A 24,522-nucleotide genomic window follows, 5' to 3' on the forward strand; every position below is an offset into this window, starting at 1 on the left:
GTATATGATGATTTTATTTAGTTTTATAAAATTCTTAGTATGGGGGCTTATTTTTCATATTTCCTCATGATTTCTCTATGTCATTATTCAGGTGTGGGTAGATGAGAGGGCTTTTAACTCTCCAAAATATTGAAAGATGATACAAAAAATGTAAGAAAAAAGTCTGATACATCTCCTAGATCAGTGTTTCCCAAACTAATCTCATGATGAGAATCACCTGGTGGAGTTGTTAAAATACAGATTCCTGAATCCCAACTAAGAAGTGCTAACCTAGAATTTTTGGGAACATATAGGTAAAATTATATACTTAACTAGTGTTCCCAAAAATTCTAGTTTAACACTTCTTAGTTGGGATTCAGGAATCTGTATTTTAACAACTCTACCAGGTGATTATCATCATAAGAGAAGTTTGGGAAACACTGTCCTAGAGCAATAGAAATGAAGGAAAAAATAAACAAATGGGACTACATAAAATTAAAAAGCTTCCTAACAACAAAAGAAAGCAGTGTCAAAATGAGAAGTATGGGAGAACATATTTTCCAATGATACATCTGATAAGGGGTTAATTTCCAAAAACACATAAAGAACTCATACAACTCAACAAAAGAAAGACAAATAATCTAATTAAAGTAATGGGAAAAATAGATACTTCCCCAAAGAGGAAATACAGATGACCAAGAGACATATGAAAAGATACTCAATGTCACTAATCAACAAAGAGATGTAAATTAAAACTACATCAGATATCACCTCACACCTACCAGCATGGCTACCAGCAATCTATATATATAAAAAGGCAGTGACTGTGATGGCCAAAACAACTGGTCAACTAAACAGCACACTGCATGGGACGACCAGGCCAGCAGTGGGAGCAGTTGGGGGTATCCAGGCCAGTGGGGCTGAGAGGGCAGTTGGAGGTGACCAGGCCAAAGGGGGCAGTGAGGAGTAACCAGGCTGGCAGAGAGGGCAAGTTGGGGGTGGCCAGGCTGGAAGAGGGGGCAGTGAGGGGCAACCAGGCCAGAAGGGGGTGTAGTTGGGGTGATCAGGCTAGCAGGCAGAGGCAGTGATGGGTGATCAGACTGGAAGAGGGGGCAACTGGGGGCAATTAGGCTGGCAGGAAGGTGAGTGGTAAGGAGCTAGCAGTCCAGGAGTGTGAGAGGGATGTTTGATTTCTGATTTAGGCATAATCACTGGGGATTGGGCCTAAACCAGAAGTCAAACATCCCCTGAGGGGTTCTGGATTGGAGAGGGTGCAGGATGGGTTGAGGAGATCACCCCTCCATGCATGAATTTCATGCACCAGGCCTCTAGTAAATCAATAAACAGCAAATGCTGGCGAGGCTATGGAGAAAATGAAACACTAGTTCACTACTGATGGAAATGCAAACTGGTACAATCATTATGGAAAACAATATGGAGTTTGCTCAAAAAATTAAAAATGGAACTAGTGTTTGACCCATTTAGGCTATATGAATCACAAAACACCAGTCAGAAAGAATATATGCACCTCTATGTTCATAGCAGTGAAATTTACAATAAGATTTAGAAACAGCACAAGTAGATAAGTGAATAAAAAAGATGTTGTACATTTACTCTATACGGCAGTAAAAAAAGAAGGATCTTTTGCCCCTTGAGATGCATGAAGGGGCCTGGAGATATTATGTTCATTTAAATAAGTCAGTCAGAGAAATACAAATATCACATGATGTCATTTATTTGTGGAATCTAATTAACAAAACAAACTGATGAACAAAATAGGCCCAAAGGCATGAATTTATGGAACAGACTTACATATTTTAGAGTGGGGGATGGGATGGGATGAGAAGAGATTAATCAAATAATGTATATGCATAGCACATGGACACAGACAATAGTGTGATGAAGGCCTGGGGTGGGGTGGCAGCCAGGTAGAGGGGAACAAAATGGGGATAAGGGGATATCTGTAATACTATCAACAATAAAGATAAATTTTTTAAAAAGTCCATCAGAAAGTGTGTTAGTAAAGGAAAGATATTGTGGAAAGCAACAGTTATGAAAGGAGAGAGCCCAGTGCACCTTCTCTAGCAGGTAACTTGGGTTTAGACTGTGTGTAGTCTTGTGAGATACACTAAACATACTAGACTTCCTTCTACAATACAATAGTAATAGTAATATATTGTATATTTTTATTAATCCTGACAGCAATAGAAAGCAAGACTGTTACAGAAGAAAATGGAACTCTTTGTTGTAATATTCTGCAACAATTAATGCCATAAAAAGACTGATGACCAGAAGTAAAGAAAAAAGTGGAGGGGTGGGAAGAGGAGGAGGCTCATGTGAAATTGGCTGGTGTTAAAAACAATTGGCCTCTGTTTCTGTGGGCACATGTTCATGTGTTCTGTGTGGGTGTAATCTTAGAAGGCACAGGCAATGCCTTCTTAAGAGTATTTCCTTGACTGACTCTTTCAGACTGCTGGAAGTAAGGTTAATACATAAGGAGGTTTCCAAACACCCATGAACCAGAAGGTCATGGTTTGGTTCTTGGTCAGGGCACATGTCTGGGTTGCAGGCTCTCTGGGTTGCAGGCTCAATCCAGTAATCCAGTAGGGTGCATGCAGGAGGAAGACAGTCAATGATTCTCTCTCATCATTGGTGTGTCTTTTCTTTTTCTTTTTTTAAATATATTTTATTGATTTTCCATAGAGAGGAAGGGAGAGGGATAGATAGCTAGAAACATCGATGAGAGAGAATCATCGACCAGCTGCTTCCTGCACACCCCCTACCAGGGATGTGCCCGCAACCAATGTACATGCCCCTGACCAGAATCGAACCTGGGACCTGGGACCTTTCAGTTCGCAGACCGACGCTCTATCCACTGAGCCAAACCGGTTTCAGCCATCATCAGTGTTTCTATTGCTGTCTTCTTCTCCTTCCTCTCTCTTAAATCAATTAAAATAAAATTAAAATCCTCAGATGAGTATTAACAACAACAAAAGTGCCATGGAACATGACTCATTAATTATGAAACTTCTCCTGGGTGAGAATAGAAAAAGAATTGCAGACACCTGGCCCCAGATTTTGGAATCCTAGGGGGACAGCACTCACAACATGCATGGTAACAAGCCCCCACAGGTGGGGGGTTACAATGCAGGCTAAAGTTTGAGAATCACTGAGCTAGGTAAATACTACATTATTTGAACTCACTCTCCATTTCACAAAGCGTACACATTTATAGAGAGAAAATAACACTGTCCTGACAGCATTTATTGTCAGAAAATGAAGTTGCTTGACAAAAAAGAAAGAAAGAAAGAAAGAAAGAAAGAAAGAAAGAAAGAAAAAAAGAAAGAAAGAAAGCAGAACAGTCCTTGCAAAAATCATCCACTCTACCCAGGAATTTACATTCTTATCTTCTCTAGAGAGTGTGGCAGAATACCCACTTCTAGTCACTTCAAAAGCAGAATTTTGGTTTAAGAGCCAAATGTTATTTTTTTCTCTTCTTTGGTTTCAATAATTGCCACTCTTTATGAAGATAAGTAAAGATATTGAGAAGTAACTTTATTATTTATTGAGAGGGTGTTGAGAAATAATTTTGAGGGTTTTATAGCTTCATTAGGAATAATAACTTAATTTTCATATGGGGCATAGAATTGCTAATAAAAATGAAGACTATGCAAAATGTTATATTATCCTTACAACATACAGAATTAAATTTCCTTTATGTGACCTATTTTAATATCTGTATTTGCAATGCATAGCAAATATGTGAATTGTATTATTCATTATATTTTTATTCTGGACTAATGTCTTTCATAAAAAGCTAGTCTTAACAAATATATTATAATTACAAATATGCATATACTTAACAAGGATAATTGATTTTAAATGTAGAGCTATACATACAAATGGATTCTTCTATGTACAGAAACATAAGTATATCACAAGAGAAAAAAAAAACTTATCACAGGACAAAAATATGGCTTCCTGATAAAGTCACTATAATCTTTGATGTGGCATTTTCAACCTCAGACAAGTGCGTGGTTGTTAATCACGCATGAGTGTCGTGCTGTGTGTGCTCCTGGCTGTGAAACTGTGAATATTCACAGTGACAGAACAAATGCAACAGGCACATTCATGCACTTGCCTCTCAAATCAGGCTTGAAAGTTTGTCTTAAATATTTGATTAATCATGAAATTAGAATAGTGCCATTGTGACATAGGACATTTATCATATGGTTGGGACAAATGATAAAATGCCTTTATTTGCTTCAGGTTTTTATAGAGGAAAATAAAGAGAGGGTCCCGAGGTTCTCAATGAGAAGGAAGATTTGTTACAATAATTAATCTCCTACTCTGTAGCATTCCAATGCTAGCCTTGGACCTGCATTTTTTTAGGTACAGGTATATTAGTTCCAAGGTTATTTCAGCTCCAAATAAAGCTGTCTTCATGGAGTCTACCCCAAACTGGACACATTCCAGACCAGAGCTGAGCAGGAACTTAGTATGAAGATTCCTCATAATTGCAGTAGTGGGGAACCATAATCATTTTATCACAAGAATTCATTGTAAGCAAAAGTCAACACACATGTTTTACACTCAGACTTGAAAGCTGCATTATCTAAGAGTGGAGTATTATAGCATTACTAGAGGCCTGGTGCATGCAATTCATGCAAGGGGAGAGGGGGTGTTTCCCCTCAGCCCAGCCTGCACCCTCTCCAATCTGAGACCCCTTGGGGGATTTCCAACTGCTGGTCGGACATCCTTCTCACAATCCTGGACCTCTGGTTCCTAATTGCTCACCTGCCAATGGTCTGATCTCCCCAAACTGTCCCCCCTGCTAGCCTGGTCACTCCTAACTGTCTCCCTGCCAGTCTGGTCACCCCATACTCCCCCCACCCCCTGCTGGCCTGCTCATTTCCAACTGCCCCCCCCCCATTTGCTAGCCTGGTTGCCCCCAGCAGACTGCCGTTCAGTTGTTTTGTAGTCTCTCAGTAACCCACCTGCCAGCCTGGTCATAGGCAGCCATTTTATGAGGCTATGAGGATCAATTTGCACATTACATCTTTATTATATAGGATTCTCCCCTAATCCACTGTGGTATTTCTTCTTTTTCAAATGCTTCAAAAGACATAAAATCATCATTAGAGCTGAGTCCCATCACCTATAGTTACAATATTTTTGTGACTGCCTTGCAGAAGACTAATACACCCACAGAGTCTAGATGAAAATGTGAACATACCTAAGTGTCATCCTCAAAGTTAGCCTGCCAAGTGCAAAAGATGCCAGAGCATTCAATGGTTCATAGGCACAAAATGCTGCTCTGATATTTTAGGACATTTATAATGGTGTCACCATTTTTAGATGGAGTAAGAGGAAGAATGCTAAGAGGCTCAGGCAATATTAATCTGTTATTCGTGCTTCTAATGTAGCACAGATGGTTTCTGCAAAACCTTCCTTAATTTAATATAGTTTTAAGATATTGTTTTGTAATCTGAAGACTCACATATGCCATGTGAGTGTGGTCATCTAGTACATTCATACAATAGAATACCACAATAAAAATGATTTACCAACACTTACAGAAAGATAGATTTTACAGTTACAGTGGTGCCTCACACAACGAACTTAATTCGTTCCAGGAGCAAGTTTGTTATGCGAAAAGTTCGTTATGTGAAACGTGTTTCCCATAACAATACATGTTAAAAACAATAATTCGTTCTGTAGCATAAAATATGCTAAGATGACATAAAAAAAGATAAAATTTTTGTTATTATTTTTATTTAGATACATCTAAAAACATAATTTTTTTAAAAAAAAACACACATTTTTTTTAATTTTAAGACAGACTAAGTAGAGTCTACCGAATCTTGCACATCTTCATCCATTTTCTGCTTTTTGGCCGATGGTTTCATGAAAAACCTGTCCAAAGTCGTTTGTTTTTCTCTTTTCTCCAACATCTGCTGGAAATAACGGACAAGAGTATCGGAGTAAAGATCATTGATCCTGTTTGCTTCAGCTGAATCCGGATAGTGGGCATTGGTAAACTCCTGGACTGCTTTCCATTTGACCAGGATGTTCTTGATGTCAGCAGTTGGGATTGGTTGATTGTTTGATTGTTGCTCCTCGTTATCAGATGACGCTTCCCTTTGAGCATTGTCCTGTTGCTGGACCAGAAGTGCTTGGAGCTCTTCAGTTGTCAGCTCTTCTTCGTGTTCCTCAATAAGCTCCTCTACATCCTCTTCCTCTACCTCTAATTCCAACCTTTGGGCCACTGTGATGATGTCCTTCACCACTTCTGTGTCATCAACTACTGCTTCTTCCTGGGTCCACAAAGGCACAAGCATCTTCCAAGTAGAAATGAGGGTCCTTTGTGACACTTCTTCCCAGGCCTTCTGTATAAGTCGTATTGCCATAAGGACATCAAATTTCTCCTTCCAAAACTTCGGACAGTCATATTGTCTCCACCAAACTCGCATTCTTCAAACACCTTATTAAAGAGGGCTCTAGTGTAGAGTTTTTTAAAGTTCGCAATAACTTGCTGATCCATTGGCTGAAGAATGGATGTGGTGTTTGGTGGCAAATACTGCACCTTGATAAAAGGATAATTTTCCTGCAATATTTCCTCTAGGTCTTTTGGGTGAGAAGGGGCATTGTCAAGTATCAGAAGTGCTTTGAGCGGCAATTCTTTTTCCAGCAAGAATTTCTTCACGGCAGGAGCAAAGGTTTCCAGAATCCATTCGTTGAAGATAACTTGGGTCACCCAGGCTTTTTGATTGGACTTCCAATGGACGGGCAGTTTGGACTTAATAACGTTATTTTTCTTGAAAATTCTTGGATTTTCAGAGTGATAAACCAATAGAGGTTTGATCTTGAGGTCTCCGCTGGCATTAGACGAAAACACAAGGGTAAGTCTGTCCTTCATGGCTTTGTGTCCTGGCAATTTCTTCTCCTCTTTCGTAATGAAGGTTCTGCTCGGCATTCTTTTCCAGAAAAGACCCGTTTCATCGGCATTGAACACTTGTTGTGGGCAGTATCCTTCATCCTTAATACATTTTTGAAAGTTAATAGAGAACTTTTCTGCTTCTTTCTTGTCAGCACTGCCAGCCTCACCATGCATAGTAATGCTGTGGATTCCACACCTTTTCTTAAATCTAAAAAACCACCCCCTGCTGGCTTTGAATTCTTCTTCATTATCTTGATTGCTGCTACTTCCAGGGATGTTTTTCTTTAGATCATCATAAATTCTCTTGGCTTTGTGACAGATAATATCTTGGGTTGTTACGTCACCTTTCACCTGCCTGTCCTTAATCCAAATTGCTAATAGCCTCTCCATTTCCTCGTGGATTGAAGTCCTATGTTTTTCATGAAATAGTTTTGATACTCCTTTGGCTACTTTGGCTGATTTGATTGCATCCTTATTTGTCAAAATGGTGAAAATGGTGGTCTTGCTGAGGCCAAACTCTTTGACGAGGTCACACTGTTTTACCCCACATTCACTCCTTCTAATTATTTCCTGTTTCATTTCAACAGAAATCACCTTCCTGCTTTTTTTAGAAGCCATGATATAAAAAAAATATTGAGTTTAACTTAAAAGGACGACTGCCGTGATACGTGCGTGATTTAATTCGTAATGAAGAACGATTGCCTCGATACGTGCTTAAGTTAAGCGCAGTGACTAACGACTGCCTGCAGTGCCTGCGCGGAAGGATGCAATACATCGGCAGCGATCGTGGAAGCTCGGGCGAAGCGGTCGTGGAAGCTCGGGCGACTTCGTTGTGTGAAACGAAGTTCGTTGTATGAATCATGAAATGAAGTTCGTTGTGTGCAGCGTTCGCTGTGCGAGGCGTTCTTTATGCGAGGCACCACTGTATGTGAATTATACCTTAATTTAAAAAATCCAATGTTCCTGGTTATAGCTGTCAGTGAGTGAGTAGCTAAATTTGTAAATGTTTAAAAATATTCTTAAATGAGTTGTATGTAGTCCTTTATCTAAAGTGATAGTTCATAATATGGTTTAATATGGTAGTCAGTGCTGTTATTTGTACAACGAAAAGAAATTAATAATTTACATCTGTATTCACATGTTCCCTTCTATTAAGAAAGTAACAATGAAGAACTAGCACTGCACTAGCAAACACAATCTAATGAGGAATGCAATGGGTTTGATAAGGTTGTTGTGTTAATTCTGGAGTTCTCATTAAATATTTCAAATAGAATGCTATGGTCATTGCTGATGAAAGAGCTTAGGCATTGCAGAGGACTTATTCATATTTAATAATATTTATGTAAAGAAAATTTGGAGAGATTTGTCACACCTTATTCAATAGCCTACTGTCCTTTATGTTCCTTGCAATGTCACTGTTTTTTCTGAAAATTTGATACATATGAGATTATTCTTAAGGGGGGGGGGGTGTTATAGTTCAGTGGCTGTATGTTTATTATTTGTCTGAGATGCAAGCCTTACACAATGACTTAGGCCAAAGTAAACATTAGCAATAAATCCTCTCTGTAGATAAACTGCCCTCTAAAAGAATCAACCTTATCTTTCCTATTGAAAAATCTGTCCTAAGCCAGAGTGAACTTTAAATATGCATTCCTGCCTGGCAATTTTCCTGAGACCACCATAATCATTTATATATATAAAAGGCTAAGCAACCCGACAACTGGCCAGTAGGTGTGATGAACACTGACCACTAGGGCCAGACACTCAATGCAAGAGCTTCCTAGCGACAGCAAATTTGCAGAGTGCCCTCTCGCACTCCAGGACCTCTCGGGGGATGTTGGACTGCCAGTTTTAGCCTGATCCTCACAGGCCATGTTGAGGGACTCAACCTGCTGAAGGGAAGCTGCTTACTCCGTAGATACCCTTCAAACCCAGCACCACCCCAGGTGCAGCAGGCCAGGGAGGGATCTTGGGAGACTGGCTCCAGGGCATGTCTGGCCTGTCTTGCCCAGTCCCACCCCACCAGCCATCTTCTAATTAATTTCCTTTCAATGTGCATGAATCTGTGCACCAAGCCTCTAGTAGAAAATAATGCTTGAGCATAAACCTCACAGATGTTCAGCAACTTATCCACACCTGTATATCTGGATTCACATCTATAATAATAAAAGCATAATATGCTAGTTAGACTGCACAGCCGAATGACCTTCCAGATGTCCTTCCAGATGACCTTCTGGATGAAGCTGGGGCTGCAAGGGCCAAGCCCTTTGACGAATGTTGTGCTTCAGGTCTCTAGTGCATTATAACAAGGTTCCATATTTCAGGCACAATTCTAATGGTTGAGTGTAACATTGAACATTAAACAAGAGAGCTATGTACCTTGCCCATGTGCAGGTTCTGTTTAGACCAGGACCTGGCCCCTCAAATGTATACTTTGTTACCTAACTATAACTTTAATATATATATATATATATATATATATATATATATATATATATATATATATATATATATGGCTCAGTGGTAGAGCGTCGGTCTGCAGACTGAAAGGTTCCGGGTTCGATTCCGGTCAGGGGCACGTACCTTGATTGCGTGCACATCCCCAGTGGGGGGTGTGCAAGAGGCAGCTGGTCGATGTTTCTCTCTCATCGATGTTTTTAGCTCTCTATCTCTCTCCCTTCTTCTCTGTAAAAAATCAATAAAATATATTTAAAAAAAATATATATATATATACTGTATATGGTTTTTATTTATTTTTAAATATGTTTTTATTGATTTGAGTGAGAGAGGAAAAGAGAGGGAGAGATGGAAACATCATTGAGAGCAAAGCATTATCTGCCTCTTGCATGCCCCCCTCTGGGGATAGAGCTTGAAACCAAGGCATGTGCCCTGACCAGGAATGGAACCAATAACTCCTTAGTTCATGGGTTAACATTCAACCACTTAGCAACACTGGCCCAGCAGAACTTTAACTTTTGAGATAAAAAGACCAAGCATTTCTTAAAAACAATGATGCCTTTCTAGGCCAAACAGAGAGCAGGAGCAGCTTTCTGGGCCCTGTCCCAAAGTTTAAGTACCTAATATTTAACCACACATTTTGCAACTCTGTGGTTGGGGCTTTAATAAGAGCTGTTATATCCAACATTCAGCCATGTTAAGAATCCATCATTTCACTGAAGAGTTTTGATGAATTCTGCTACTAATTTAAAAGAGAGAAATCCAGAACATCAGCAAGGTTCTTTGCTAATGTGATACTACCAATCCCGAGTTAATGGGTTTTTTTTGTAAAATCAATGCAATATATATTCATGGAGAAATAAATGAAAAATCTAGTTCTGTATTTTTCCTTTAGTCTCTTAACATAATAACTATAATTATTGAGCTTCCTGACATTAAAACATGCTTAAATTCATGGAGCAAGCCCTAGGTGGATATGCTACTTATTTCTCTCATCTGTATTTCTAAGTAACATCTACCAATAATTTTATCCAAAGGAAAAAAATTCCCACAAGAATAATAAGAAGGGAAACTACGATTCTGAGTCAAATATGAGGTAAAGAGAAGAACTGAAAATATTTGCTGTTGTCCCAGATGTATTGTAATTTTATTTTTGTGTGTATGTGTTCAGGAAGTATTTATAACAAAAGATGGAAATTTTACAAGGAGGAATAATAAATAAATTAAGGTTTAGTCAAGCTTCTTTATTTATCTACAATATTTAGTTTTTTTCCCCCAAATATAGTTTACATTCAATATTATTTTGTATTAGTCTCAGATGTATAGCATAGAAGTTAGACAATCACATACTTTACAAAGTGTTCCCCCTAAAATCTCCAATACACTCCAGGTACCATACATCATTATTATAATACTAGAGGACCAGCACATGAAAATCATGCTCGGATACAGTCCCTAGGCCTAGGCAGTGATCAGGGCCATCCTCCCTAGCTGCCCACAGCTGGTCCTGAAACCTGTCACCACCCACCCCTGGTTCCCCTTTTGCCATAGGGTGATCAGTGCCTGATCGCTGGGGGAAGGGATTGAGAGGTTGGCTGTTATGCCCACTCACCAGCCCCACCCCTCTGTGTGTGGGGTGGCTGGTGGGCAGGGGCCTAGGTCTGGCATCGCCTGTATCCCCCGCTACCACCCCGTGTTCCTTGTTAGTCATCAGGCAATTAGAGCCTACAGGCTTAGGAAAGGAACTGAGAGGCTGTCAGTGCATCTCATTGTGACTGGTCCTGTGGTCATTCTGATTGTTCCACCTTTAGGGCCAATTTGCATATTACATTTTTATTTTATAGGATAGAGGCCTGATGCACTGGTGGGAGCCAGCTGACCTGCCCTGATGGGAGTTCTGGATCTGGATGGGGGAGAGTCTGAACTGGTGGCCGAGGCTAGCCAGGGTGAGGGGACAGGTGTGATTTGCAGGCCAGCCATGTCCCCATCAGGGCATGGGTCCCCATTGGGGGAAAAGGCTATCCTGAATGAGGGTCAGCGGGCAGATTGCAGGCTGACCATGCTTCCATCAGGGTGGAGGTCCCTGCTGGGGGGCGGGGCCGGCCTGGGTGAGGGATGGGGGATGGGGAAGTTGGCCAGCTGCCCCACCCTCAATCAGGGTGGGATAGGCTGATCAGGAATGGGGCCAGCTGAGGGCAGGGGCTGGGCATCACAGTGACCAGTCGTCCCGTTGTTACAGCATATTGACTATATTTCCTATGCTATAGTTTATATCCCCATAACTATTTCATACTTCTCAATCTCTTCACATTTTTCACCTGAGCCCCCACCCTCACCTCCTCTAGTCTGTTCTCTGTTTCTACAAGGCTCTTTCTATTTCGTTTGTTTATTTATATTGTTCTTTAGATTCCACATATAAGTGGAATCATATGGTATCTGTATTTCTCTGACGGACATTTCACTTACCATAATACTCTTTAGGTCTATTGATGCCTATCAGTGGGCACTTGGGTTGCTTCCATAGCTTGGCTATTGTAAATAGCACTGCAATGAAAATACAGATGCATATATATTTCAAATTATTGTTTTGGGTTTCTTCAGATACATATTCAGAAGTGGAATCACTGGGTCATAAGGCCCACATTTATTTACTTTTTTTTTTTTTTTTTTTTTTTTTTTTTTTTTTTTAGAAAACGCCATAATATTTTCCCCAGGGACTGCACCAATCTTCATTCTCATCAACAGTGCATAGGACTCCCTTTTCTCTACATTCTTGCCAACACGTGTTTTTGTTTGTTTGTTTGTTTGTTTGTTATCTATGATAGCCATTCTGACTAGTGTTAGGTGATATCTCATTGTGATTTTAATTTGCATTTCTTTGATAATTACTGACATTGAGAACTTTTTATATGTCTATTTGCCATCTGTATTCTCTCTGGAGAAGTTTTTATTCAGGTCTTTTGCTCATTTTTTAAGTTGAGACATTTGTTTTTGAATTGAATAGTATGAGGTCTGTATAAATTTTGGATATTAACCCATTATCAGAGGTATTATTGGTGAATATGACCTTCCATTTAGTTGTCTTTTCATTTTAATGATTTCCTTTGCTATGTAAAAAGTTTTTAGTTTGATGTAATTCCATTTGTTTGTTTTCTTTTGTTTCTTTTGCCCAAGGAGATATTGGTAAAAAGATTGTTGTGAGAAATCTCTGAAATGTTACTGCCTATGTTTTCTTCTAGGAATAATATGGTTTGAGTCTTACATTAAACTTTTAAATGCATTTTGAGTTTATTTTTGTGTATGGTGTAAGAAGGTGGTCTAGTTTCATGTTTTTCATGTATCGATATATATACAATTTCCCAACACCATTTATTGAATAGATTGTCTTTACATCATTGTATGTTCTTGCTTCCTTTTTAAAATATTAATTGTCCAACAAGGTGAGGGTTTGTTTTGGGGATCTCTGTTCTGTATCATTGATCTATATGTCTGTTTTTATGCTAGTATGATGCTGTTTTGATTACTATGGCCTTGTTGTAGCATAGCTTGATATCAGGTAGTGTGATTCCTCCAACTTTGCTCTTCTTTCTCAAGATTGCTGGGCTACTTATGGGTATTTTGTGGTTCCATATAAACTTTTGGATTATATTTTCTAGTTCTGTAAAATACTTTGTTGGTATTTAGATAGAAAATTGTCCTTTAGATTCATTGAATCTATTTATTTCTTCGGGCATTTTAACAATGTTAATGCTTCCTTTTTTTTTAACATAATATATGCTTCCATTTATTTATATCTTCTTCAACTTCCTTTTTCAGTGTCTTATAATTTTCTGAGTACAAATGTCTTAGATCTTTGGTTAAACTTATTTCTAGGTTGCTGTTGTTGTTTTTAATGTACTTATAAATAGGATTTTTTTTTTTTGAGCTTCCCTTTCTGATAGTTCATTATTGGTATGTAAAAATGCAACCATTTTCTGAATATTCATTTTGTATCCTGCTACTTTGCTGAATTTATTTATCAGTTCTAGTAGTTTTTTGTTGTTGTTTGTTTGATTTTTAGTGTATTATTTAAAGTTATCATCTATAAATAATGAATTTTTTACTTCTTTTTTCCAATTTGGATGTCTTTTATTTCTTCTTACTGCCTGATTGCTGAGGCTAGGACCTACAGTACTATGTTGAAAGTGGATATCCCTATATTTTTCCTCATTTTAATAAAAATGCTTTTAGTTTTTCCCCACTGAGTATGATATTTGCTGGGGAAATTATATTTATATATGCTTCTTCTTTTCCCACTTTGCTTAGAATTTTTATCATAAATGGGTGCTGGACTTTTGTCAAAAGTTTTATCTGAATCTATTAATATGATCATATAATTTTTATCCTTCATTTTGTTTTTACAGATATTGAACCAACCTTGCATTACCAGAATAAATCACACTTGATCATGTGTATGATCTATTTAATGTAATACTGGATCTGGTTTGCTAACATTTTGTTTTGAATTTTAGAATCTATATTTATTAGGATATTGGCTTATAATTTTCTTTCTTTGTAGTGTCTTAAGCTGGTTTTGGAATTAAGATAATGCTGGCTTTGTAGAATTAGTTTGGGAATCTTCCCTCCTGTTGAATTACTTGGAATATTTTTAAAAGTTCAGGTGTTAGTTCTTCTGTGAATGTTTGGTAAAATTCATCCGTGAAGCCATCTAGAACTTTTGTGTGTTGGAGGGTTTTTTGTTTATTTGTTTGTTTGTTTTTAATTTACTGCTTCAATTTCATTAGTTATAAACGGTCTGCTCAGTTTCTCTGTTTCAGGGTTTTGTGTGTTGGAGGGTTTTTTGTTTATTTGTTTGTTTGTTTTTAATTTACTGCTTCAATTTCATTAGTTATAAACGGTCTGCTCAGTTTCTCTGTTTCACTTAGATTCAGTTTTTGGATATTTTAGGTTTCTAAGAATTTACTCATTTCTTTCAGATTGTCCAATTTGTTGTATATAGTTGGTCATGGTATTTAATCATAATCCTTTGTATTTCTGTTGTATTAATTGCTATATCTTCTCTTTCATTTCTGACTTTATTTTGGTCCTCTTTCTTTTCTTTTCTTCTTTTTTTTTTCTTTTCTTTTAATGAGTCTGATTAAAGATTTATCAATCTTGTTTATTTTTTTTTCAAAGAGCCAGCTCTCAATTTCATTGATCTTTTGTATTTTTATACTCTATTTTATATATTTCTGCTCTGATCTTTAATATTTCCTTTCTTCTACTCACTTTGGACTTTGTTGTGAGTGTGTTTTAGTTTTTTTCTAGTTCCTTTAAGTCTAATGTTAGATTATTTATTTGAGAAATTTATTGTTTTTTGTAATACTATGTATTTCCCTCTTAAGACTGTATTTCCTCTTTTCTATAGATTTGGGGTTGTGTTCTTAGTTTCATTCACTTCTAGGTGTTTTTAATTTCTTCTTTGATCTCATTATTAACCCATTTGTTGTTTAGTAACATGTTATTTAGCCTCCATGTGTTTGTGTGTTTTAGGTTTACTTTTAGTCTGTCTATGTATTTTGTTCTGAGGTGGATCTCTTGTACATAGCTTATATATGGATCTTGCATTATATATTCAAGCTTTTTATCTTTGCCATTGATCTTCAGTTTCATACCCTTGTGGTTAGAGAAAATGCTTGTTATGATTTCAGTCTTCTTAATTAAAAATAAATTTATTGAGATTTGTTTTGTTAACTAATATGGTCTATCCTAGAAAATATTACCGGTGTACTTGAAAATAATGTATATTCTGCTTCTTTGAGGTAAAATGTTCTGAAGATATCAATTAAATCCATCTGATATAGTGTGTCATTTAAGGCAGCTGTTTCCTTGTTGATTTTTTTTGTCTGGAAAATTTATATATTGATTTTAATAGGGTTTTTAAATCCCTTATTATGATTGCATTACTTTATCTCCCTTTTATGTCCATCAAAATTTGCTTTATGTTGGATGTGTTATTATGTTGGATGCATAAATGTTTAAAAGGGTTATATTCTCTTGTTTGATTGATCCCTTTATCATTATGTAGTTTCTTTGTCTCTTTTTATAGCCTTTATTTTAAAGTCTATTTTGTCTGATATTGCTACCACAGCTTTGTTTTTCCTTTCCATTTGAATTAAATAACCTTTTCTATCCCTTTACTTTTAGTCTGTCTGTATATTTTGTTCTAAGGTGGATCTCTTGTAGATGGCATATATATATCTTGTATTATATATTCAAGCTTTTTATCTTTTTTCTATATATTATAGCTTTTTAAACAAATCAATAAAAAAATAAGTGATACATATATATACAATGAAATATTACTTGGCCATGAAAAGCCTGAAATATTGCCATTTACAGCAATGTGGGTGGACTTAATGGCTTTTATGCTGAGTGAGTTAAGTCAGAGAGGGAAAGAAAAGCACCATATTTCATTTATATATGGAATCTAATAAACAAATTACATGAAGAAATAAAAGAGAAACAAACTCATAGATACAGAGAACACATGGATGGATGCCAGAGGGGATGGGAGTTGGGAGGATGGGTAAAAGAGGTGAAGGGATTAAAATGTACAAATTGCCAATTATAAAAGCAGTAACAGGGAAGTAAAGTACAACATAGGGAATAGTCTAACTATGTATGGTATCAGATAAGTATAAGATTGATAAGTTTGAACACTTTGTAAGTTATTTAAATGTCATAATTTTTCTGTATATTGGAAACTAATATAATATTGTATATTAACTGTACTTAAAAAAAAACAAACAGGATACTATTTCTGTGCGCCAGGACAAAGGGTAAGGAAAACAGCAGCATCTTTCCTCTGAGCAGAGGGAGCCGGGCCCTGAGTGGGTTACGTGACTAAGCAGGCTCAGAACTGGTCTTGAACTGAGGACCCAGGACTCAAAATCTATCTACTGTCTCCCCTCCTAGCACCTCTATTATTCAACATCAGCTGCCCAAAGCTGCATATCATGAAACAGAAATAATAAGTATAAATATTTAAAAAGCAGAGGAAAAATGATTGTCCACATTTATATGACAGAAAAGCCAAGATAATTAATGAAAAAATGGTGAGGATTTTATTTTTAAAATATATAATTTATTGATTTTTTACAGAGAGAAAGGAAGAGGGATAGAAAGTTAGAAATATAAATATATAAATCCAAAAGCAACTATATATATATATATATATATATATATATATATATATATATATATAGTTGCTTTTGGATTTATGTGTTAAAATAGAACTATTTTTCTGACATATAATTACAATAAGGAAATAGAAGATCACAAAGCAACATGTCAAGAATGATCTAATTTTTGTTGTTGTTAATAATCCTCATCTGAGGATTTTTTCCCCTTAATTTTTAAAGAGAGTAGAAAGGAGAGGGAAATACACAGAGAGAAACATTAATATGAGAGAGACACATATCTTGGTTGCCTCCTGCTTGTACCTGACCTGGGCAAGGATAGAGTCTACAACTGAGATTCATGCCTTTGACTGGAATCTAACCTACAACTCTTTAATTTGTGGAATGAAACTAAATACTAAACCAAACCGGCTAGGTTTGTCTAATTTTTTTTAAAAGATTTCCTGGTGACAAGTTGAACTCAAAGTTCATTGAAATAGTAGAGAACATAGACTATTATCTTTCTCTTTCTACTTCTCACTACTTTCCAACCTCATAGGTAAATGATGAAAAACAAACAAAAATTGCATTCATGATGTAAGTCACAAAATCCTATCTTCCATAACCAAGGACACTTAAGAGTAAATGTTTAACACTTCTCCCCAACCAGAGGGTAAATAGCTTAAATTATCCTACTCAGGAGAGAGAAAGCAGAAGTCCAATTAGCGCCATTTACCAACCACACCCAAGGACACATGAAATTAAGGAATAAATCTTCATTTTGGTACATCAGCATAAAACTAATGAATATTCTATTGAAATCCTCCCTTAAGTCCTCCCCTAAACTCCCAGCCATTAAAACCCTTCAAAAAGAATTTCCCAGCATGCACTCTCCCTCCCAGGAGCTAAATTGTACCATTCCCTTTCCTCTCTCCTTCCTCCACAGGCACACATCTCCTAAACTCTAGTGGGCCCATAGGGCTTGCAACCAGGGTGCAATGGGCTGTAGCAGCTCATCCAGGACCAACCCCTGAACCTATCCCCAAGGCCTCTCTTTCTCTGACTTATGAGTGAGCCAAAGCAGCCCAGCCTAGGATAATTTTCCCACATACTCTCCTGTTGTTGCTTCTATCCTAGGCCCTTCTTGCTTCATTATTCCCTGATATAATGAACATACTCTCAAAAAAACAAAACAAAACAAAACAAAAAAAAACCTACATTCATGGTATTCTTCCTATGAATGCTATCTCAGAGAAAACTGGTAACCTGCTATTTTCCTCCTGCTACAATGGCCTGAGCATGGCCTATTTATTCATTTACTAATTTTCTTTTTAAATAAATACATTTGGAGCAGCTACATAGCTTTGGACATCCTTCCCAGCATTGGGGAAACAGCAATAAAGAAAATATGCAAAAGAAGTCCCAAAAAATAACAACAAAAATTCCTCTCTCACCATCTGGAACTTGTGTTATAGTGACAATTTCCATAGAGAATTAAAAAGGCTGAAAGGGTGTTAAGAATGAGCAGCTGAGCGTCCGCCCATGGACCGAAGAAGGTTGTCCGCCCATGGACCGAAGAAGGTTGGGGTGCATGTGGAAGACAACCGATCAATATTTCTTTCCCACAGTGATGTTTCTCTCTGTGTGTCTCTGAAAAATCAATGGAAAAATATCCTCAGGTGAGGGTTAACAACAACAATAAAAAAAAATTAACAACAACAAAATAAAGAATGAGCAGCTGAACTGCATTGTTAAGTGGAGGTGAATAGGTAAGGAGAAAGGAAGGTAAGGTTTGAGAAGTTTCTGTAGGAGTGAGAGGCACAATATGGCATGAAAAGTGTATCCTTAGCTACAGGAAAAACAGGCTCTGATCTGGGAGTTCCAGGGGTGTTTGGAAAAGAACAAGGAGGTCTGTGGGCCTGAGGTGGAGTGAACAAGGGGATGGAAGTAGGAGGTAGGAGGTAAGATCTGCTATTGACTAGATTGTGACCTTAAAATTAATTTGTTGACATCCTAACCCCAAAGGTGATAGTGTCTGGAGATGAGAAGGTGATTAGGGTTAGATGAGTTTATTGGGTCTGGCTTCCATGATAGGATTGGTGCCCTTATAGGAAGTGGCTCCAAAGTGCTCCCCCCCCCACTCTCTCTCTCTCTCCTCTCTACCCCTCCTCCTCTCCCATGTAAGGACATAGCCAGAAGGCACCCTCTGCAACCAAGAATAGGGCTCTCATCAGAACCCACCAGGCAGCCTCTGATCTCAGAATTCCAACCTCCAGAAAGTTGAGAATTACACGTGTGTTGTTTAAGCCGCCTAGTCTGTGGCATTTTGCTATGGGGCCTGGAGCTGACCAAAGACTAGATTAGATTAGAGAGTGAATGGGGTCAAACTGTGTGGAGCCCAGAGGCAAGGTTTACTAGGTTATCTCAGGGAAACCAAGTTCATGCCTTGTATTCAAATGTAGTTATTGATAACTCCCCCTTTTGCTCTCAATAATAAGCCAATTTGAACCATAAAGCATCTGGCCAACTTCTAGTCCATTGTAGGAAGTTTTTCTCTTGACATAGGGTAGTGGTTTTGAGAAGTGGCATCATCTGTTTCTAGTTTGAGCAGGACCATTCTGGATGATAGAACAATAGATAGAAACAGTATCTATCAATATAGATAGATGCAATATAGACAAAACAATGATGCAAAATAAAACATGAGCCAGCAAATGTCTTTTTCTGCTCATTACTGAAATGTTGAATACTTTAGACTTAGTGGACCCACCCCTCTGTCACAATACCTGTGCATGTGTTCCAACAAACCTCTTTGGTCATTCATGAGACTCTCCTGACTCTCCAAACCCAGCTACAAACTTGCAAATTCTTATTTCAGAAAGAATTGTCAAACAAATGGCAAACATTTCTAAAGGATTATTTTGCTAATTCTGATGCACGGGACAAACGGTAATAATCAAAACTACCTCTGTTCTGGAATTGGTTTTTGTAAAGCGCTGACACAGTTATACAATTTCTCAATGATGACGCTATTTTTTTTTTCAGGAGAGGTTATCAAGTAATGTGCAGAAATTTCCACAATTGCAAACTGAAGAAAGCAATTTGGCATTTTGAATTGTTACATCCCAGCTTGAAATGTAATTTCCTCGTCCAATTTGATAGATCATTTTAATGTCTATTCTTCTTTGTTTCAATGAGAAGCAGGCTATTACCAGGATTAAATGTATTTAAAAATTATGACGTTATTCAGAGCAAATGTTGTAAAATCAATGTTTCTCTTTCTTCTATTCTGAGGCACAATATCAAGACCAACTTGAGAAACTTTTTTAGCTAAATCTCAGTTAAGGCAGGAGAATGTAATTTCAAGGTGGTGTTTATGGGGCTAAAGCCAAATTTAGGTAAGATTAATTCTAGACTCCCTTAACTTATTAAATATTATGAATGATCCAATAGCTGCATAATTAAAGATGATTGAGTTAAAATCACATTTCATTTTTTAAATATTATATATGATAAAAGGGTAATATGCAAATTGACCCTAATAGAAGAACAATTGGTCACTATGAAGCACACTGACCACCAGGGCCAGATGCTCAATTCAGGAGCTGTCCCTTGGATGTCAGGGCACTTCCACAGGGGAAGCACCTCTCAACCAGAAGCTGGCTCATGGCTGGCCAGCAAAGCGGTGGTGGCGGGATCCTCTTCTGACTCCATGGCAGCAATAGGAATGTCCGACTAATGGCTTAGGCCCACTCATGGGGAGCGGGCCTAAGCTTTTAGTTGGACATCCCCATGGGCTCCCAGGATGCCAGAGGGATGTCTGTCTGCCATCTTGGGCCTGCTCCCCAGAGGAGTGGGCCTAAACTATCAGCCAGGACATCCTCCAAGGGGTCCTAAACTGCAAGAAGTCACAGGCTGGGCTGAGGCACAAGTTTTCATGCCTCTAATATTTTATAAAATGATTGTATTGTATTTTTACATATGTGTGAACACAAAACATAAATAATAAAATAGTGAAAAACAAGATAGTCAAAATTATATTAAAATTTATACAACCTGAGAATAATAGTATCAACTGCTTGATTAATAGATGTTGCCCCCAATACCAGCCCACATATACTTACATACATGCACAAATGTATATAATCTCTCATAAGTAAAATAAGGTTTATCATTTCTACAGCCTTTCTCATTTATTCAATGATATGTCATGAGCATTATTCCAAATTGACACTTATTTGTTTATTTTTTTATTGAGGTAGAATTAATAAATACCATCATATTAGCTCTGGGTATACAATCTAATGATTTAATACTTATCTATATTGTTTTTCTATCTTTAAAACATTTTTATCATGATTGCTAGGTTTTTGTTTTTCTAATTGTGTTTGTTCCTATACAGCTTTTTCTTTCCTTTTTTGTAGTCAAATATATCTTCCTTCATCATCACTCCAACACACAAGATGGTTTCCCCCATGTGGTCAAAGATCCTGCCCCCATTGGACATAAGATGGCCACCACAAGATGGCCAGCAGGAAAGGGCAGTTGGGAAGCACCAGGCCTGCAAGGGAGGGCAGTTGGAGGTGATCAACCCTGTGGGGGGGGGGCAGTTAGGGGTGACCAGGCCTGCAGAGGAGGGAAGTTGGGTGTAACCCAGGTCTGCAGTGGAGGGAAATTAGGGGTGACTGGACCAGTAGGGGAGGGCAGTTGAGAGCAATCAGGCATGCAGGGGAGGGCAGTTAGGGGTGGCAAGGCTGGCAAGAGAGGGCAGTTAGGGGTGACTGGGCCAGCAGGGGAGGACAGTTAGGAGCAATAAGGCCAGCAGGGGAGCATGTAGTTGCCAATCAGGCTGGCAGGAGAGTGGTTAGGGGGTGATCAGGCTGGCAGGCAAAAGTGGTTAGGGGCAATAAGGCTGGCAGGTAGGCGAGTGGTTTTGAGCCAGCAGTCCTGTATTGTGAGAGAGATGTCCTACTGCCGCCTAAACGAGTAGTTGGACATCCCTCAAAAGGTCCCTGATTGGAGAGGATTCAGGCTGGGCTGAGGGACACACCCCCTGCCATGCACGAATTTCATACACCAGCCTCTAGTATTCATATATTTCAAAATGGGCTACCTTTAAGTTTTTGTTTTATTCCCCTCCTATATTTCCCCCTATATTTTCAGACTTACATTTTAATGTGCATTAAAACTTTATCAGCTGAAAAAGAATCAAATGCTTGTCTGCCTAATGAATAGTACAGTTTCTTAAGGAAGAAATAATAACTACCCTAAACATTTCAATCAGACATAAAATTGCTTACTTCTCTAAATAACAATGCAGCTTTAATACTGTTACTCAAAATAGTTGGCAATCCAAGACAGTGGCAGATTCACATACATTGCAGAATAAATGCACTGAGATTGAGAATAACATTCTATTCTGACAAATTCATGAACTTGTCATGCAACAGGGAGAAATCAGCAGAAACCCTAGCATAAAATTTGGATCCACTAATAGTATGGATATATTTTCATCACAAAATTTCCAGATGAGTATGCTTTATATAATTTTATATTCTAAGACATCAATAGGAAACACACACACACACACACACACACACACACACACACTATAGATTTAGTAGGATGAAGAGAAAAATGATAAAGTGATCATGTTATAGCTTTGCAGGTAATTACATACAAAGATGAATGTCAAAGAACATGGATTTTTCTTATCACCTTGAAACCAGACTCCAAGTCCTTTAATTTTAGAAATTGGGAAAGGCAGGATTCTCCACAATGAACAATATTTTTAGTGAGATAATAAAAACACTGGGTAATTATATACTGTTTTTAAGCTGAGTGCTTGCCAAGCATGGCCTCAAAGCATGCTGCTGGTTGGCCATATTTTTTGTTTCATTTGGAAATGCTCATTTACATGTGCAAAAAGAAATTACAATTTTTGGAATATATGATGATAAACACAGTTAAGCAGAGGGTGAATATAAATCTTGCAGATTATTTTCTAAGGAATACCAAATATGCAATTAAGGTTGTCTTTATATAAGTACTGCTTCACATATTCTCTCATATTCATTTATTTATATATACATTCAGCAAAGTTCAATTGAATGTCTACCTCATGCTAGAAATGTTATTAGTGTATAAGACCAACAAAACAAAATAAAATGACAGCAAAGCACCTCGATCTCAGGCTTAATGTAATAAAGGGTTTGTTTTGTCTCCACATATTTTAATGTCCTCCATGACAGATTGGGGTCCTGTACTTGAAACTGAAACTGACTTCGACTGCTGTGCACATGCTTGGCAACACTGTAAATTATTAAGTCTGTCACAAAAGCCAGAGCAGTGGTGTGGCTCAGTTGGTTAGGTGTTGTCCTGTGCACCAAAAGGTTGCCAGTTCAACTCCCTGTCAGGACACATGCCCAGGTTGTGGGCTTGATACCTGATAAGAGGCATGCAGGAGGTTTCTCCCTCTCTCTCTCTCCCCCCTCTCTCTCAAGTAAATAAGTAAGCAAACAAACAAATAAATAACAATGCTGATTTAAAAGACTAAGTGGACAGAGACTGTTGGCAATGGTGAGCAGTTCCAATGAAACCCAAAGCATCAAGTAAACTATTTTATAAGCCTTTTCAAGATTTTGGTGCTTTTTTTTTCCTACTAGAGTGTGTATATATATATATATATATATATATATATATATATTTATTAAACTTGTATTTATTAGAGATACAATACCTTTCTAGTAAGTGTTTAGTGGTTGTTTGCTTACACTTGGAATTTTATCTTATTTCCTTTGTAATTTTTACTTGGAACTCAGAAAAATTAATATCACATATTATAGTTAATAAACCACTGGCTGATTTTCATTGGAAGGAACTACATTCTTATTTGTAGATATATTTCTTCACCTTTCTATGAAAGAAAAGGAAAAAAATATGTATAGCTAATCATCAAGGGCCAAGCAGGGTATAATTGCTACTCTTTCTTAACGAAGATAATCTTGTGCTCTGCCATTTTATTTTCCTATTTGAGGAAGAACTTGACATTTAAAAAACACACATTTTCAGTGGTAGGTTGAACAGCTTTGAACAGGAAGAGAAATTCCTCTTCATGCCCTGGGTAATGTTATCTTAACGTGACAGATTATTTTCCCCCCAAATTTTTCATCTCAGCCATCCATCTGCAGGAGGAGAGCATAATGTTTTATGTGGCAGACGGCAGTCATTTCTTTGGTGAGTTATCTTTTCAGGGAAGCTTGTCTTTCCCTGGAAGTGCAGTGATTACCACAGAGCCTTCTGAAGCAAATGCTTTGTCTTGGTCGTTAGGCGGGAAGACTGAGCTACTTCGGTAATTAAAAAGCTCCATTCACTTGAGTCAAGAGAGCCGCCTGCAGCCAGTAGTGTTGGCCAGACTGCTCTGAGCAGGAGAGAAAGTTCCAGCTGAGCTAGGTTTTTAAAATTTAACTTGAAAACATGCTTGGAGCCTCAGATCCCATCAGGTGGCTACTTGTCAAATATGCTCTGCCAGCATTAGCTGGTCTGGGGAATAATTTGTCTGCCCTTCAAAAAAATTAAGTGAGAATCCAAGCTTTCCCAGACAAGAAATGGCTGCCTGTGGGTTCATTGGAAAGAATCACTGGTTGGACCCTAAAAAGAAAAATAACAACAGTCAGAGTAATTGCATTCCTTTCTCTTATATTCAAGAATAGACCTTTACATTTTGTCAAAATTATTAGTTTTATTTCTAACCTGTCAAGTAGGTATCAGATCTTCCTGAGTTCTTTTTTTTTTAATATATTTTATTAATTTCTTACAGAGAGGACGGGAGAGGGACAGAGAGCCAGAAACCTCCATGAGAGAGAAACATCAATCAGCTGCCTCTTGCACACCCCTTACTGGGGATGTGCCCACAACCAAGGTACATGCCCTTGACCGGAATCGAACCTGGGACCTATCAGTCCACAGAGACAAACTCTACCACTG

Source organism: Pipistrellus kuhlii, unplaced genomic scaffold (genome assembly GCF_014108245.1).
Source record: "Pipistrellus kuhlii isolate mPipKuh1 unplaced genomic scaffold, mPipKuh1.p scaffold_m20_p_1, whole genome shotgun sequence".
NCBI classification, from domain to species: domain Eukaryota; kingdom Metazoa; phylum Chordata; class Mammalia; order Chiroptera; family Vespertilionidae; genus Pipistrellus; species Pipistrellus kuhlii.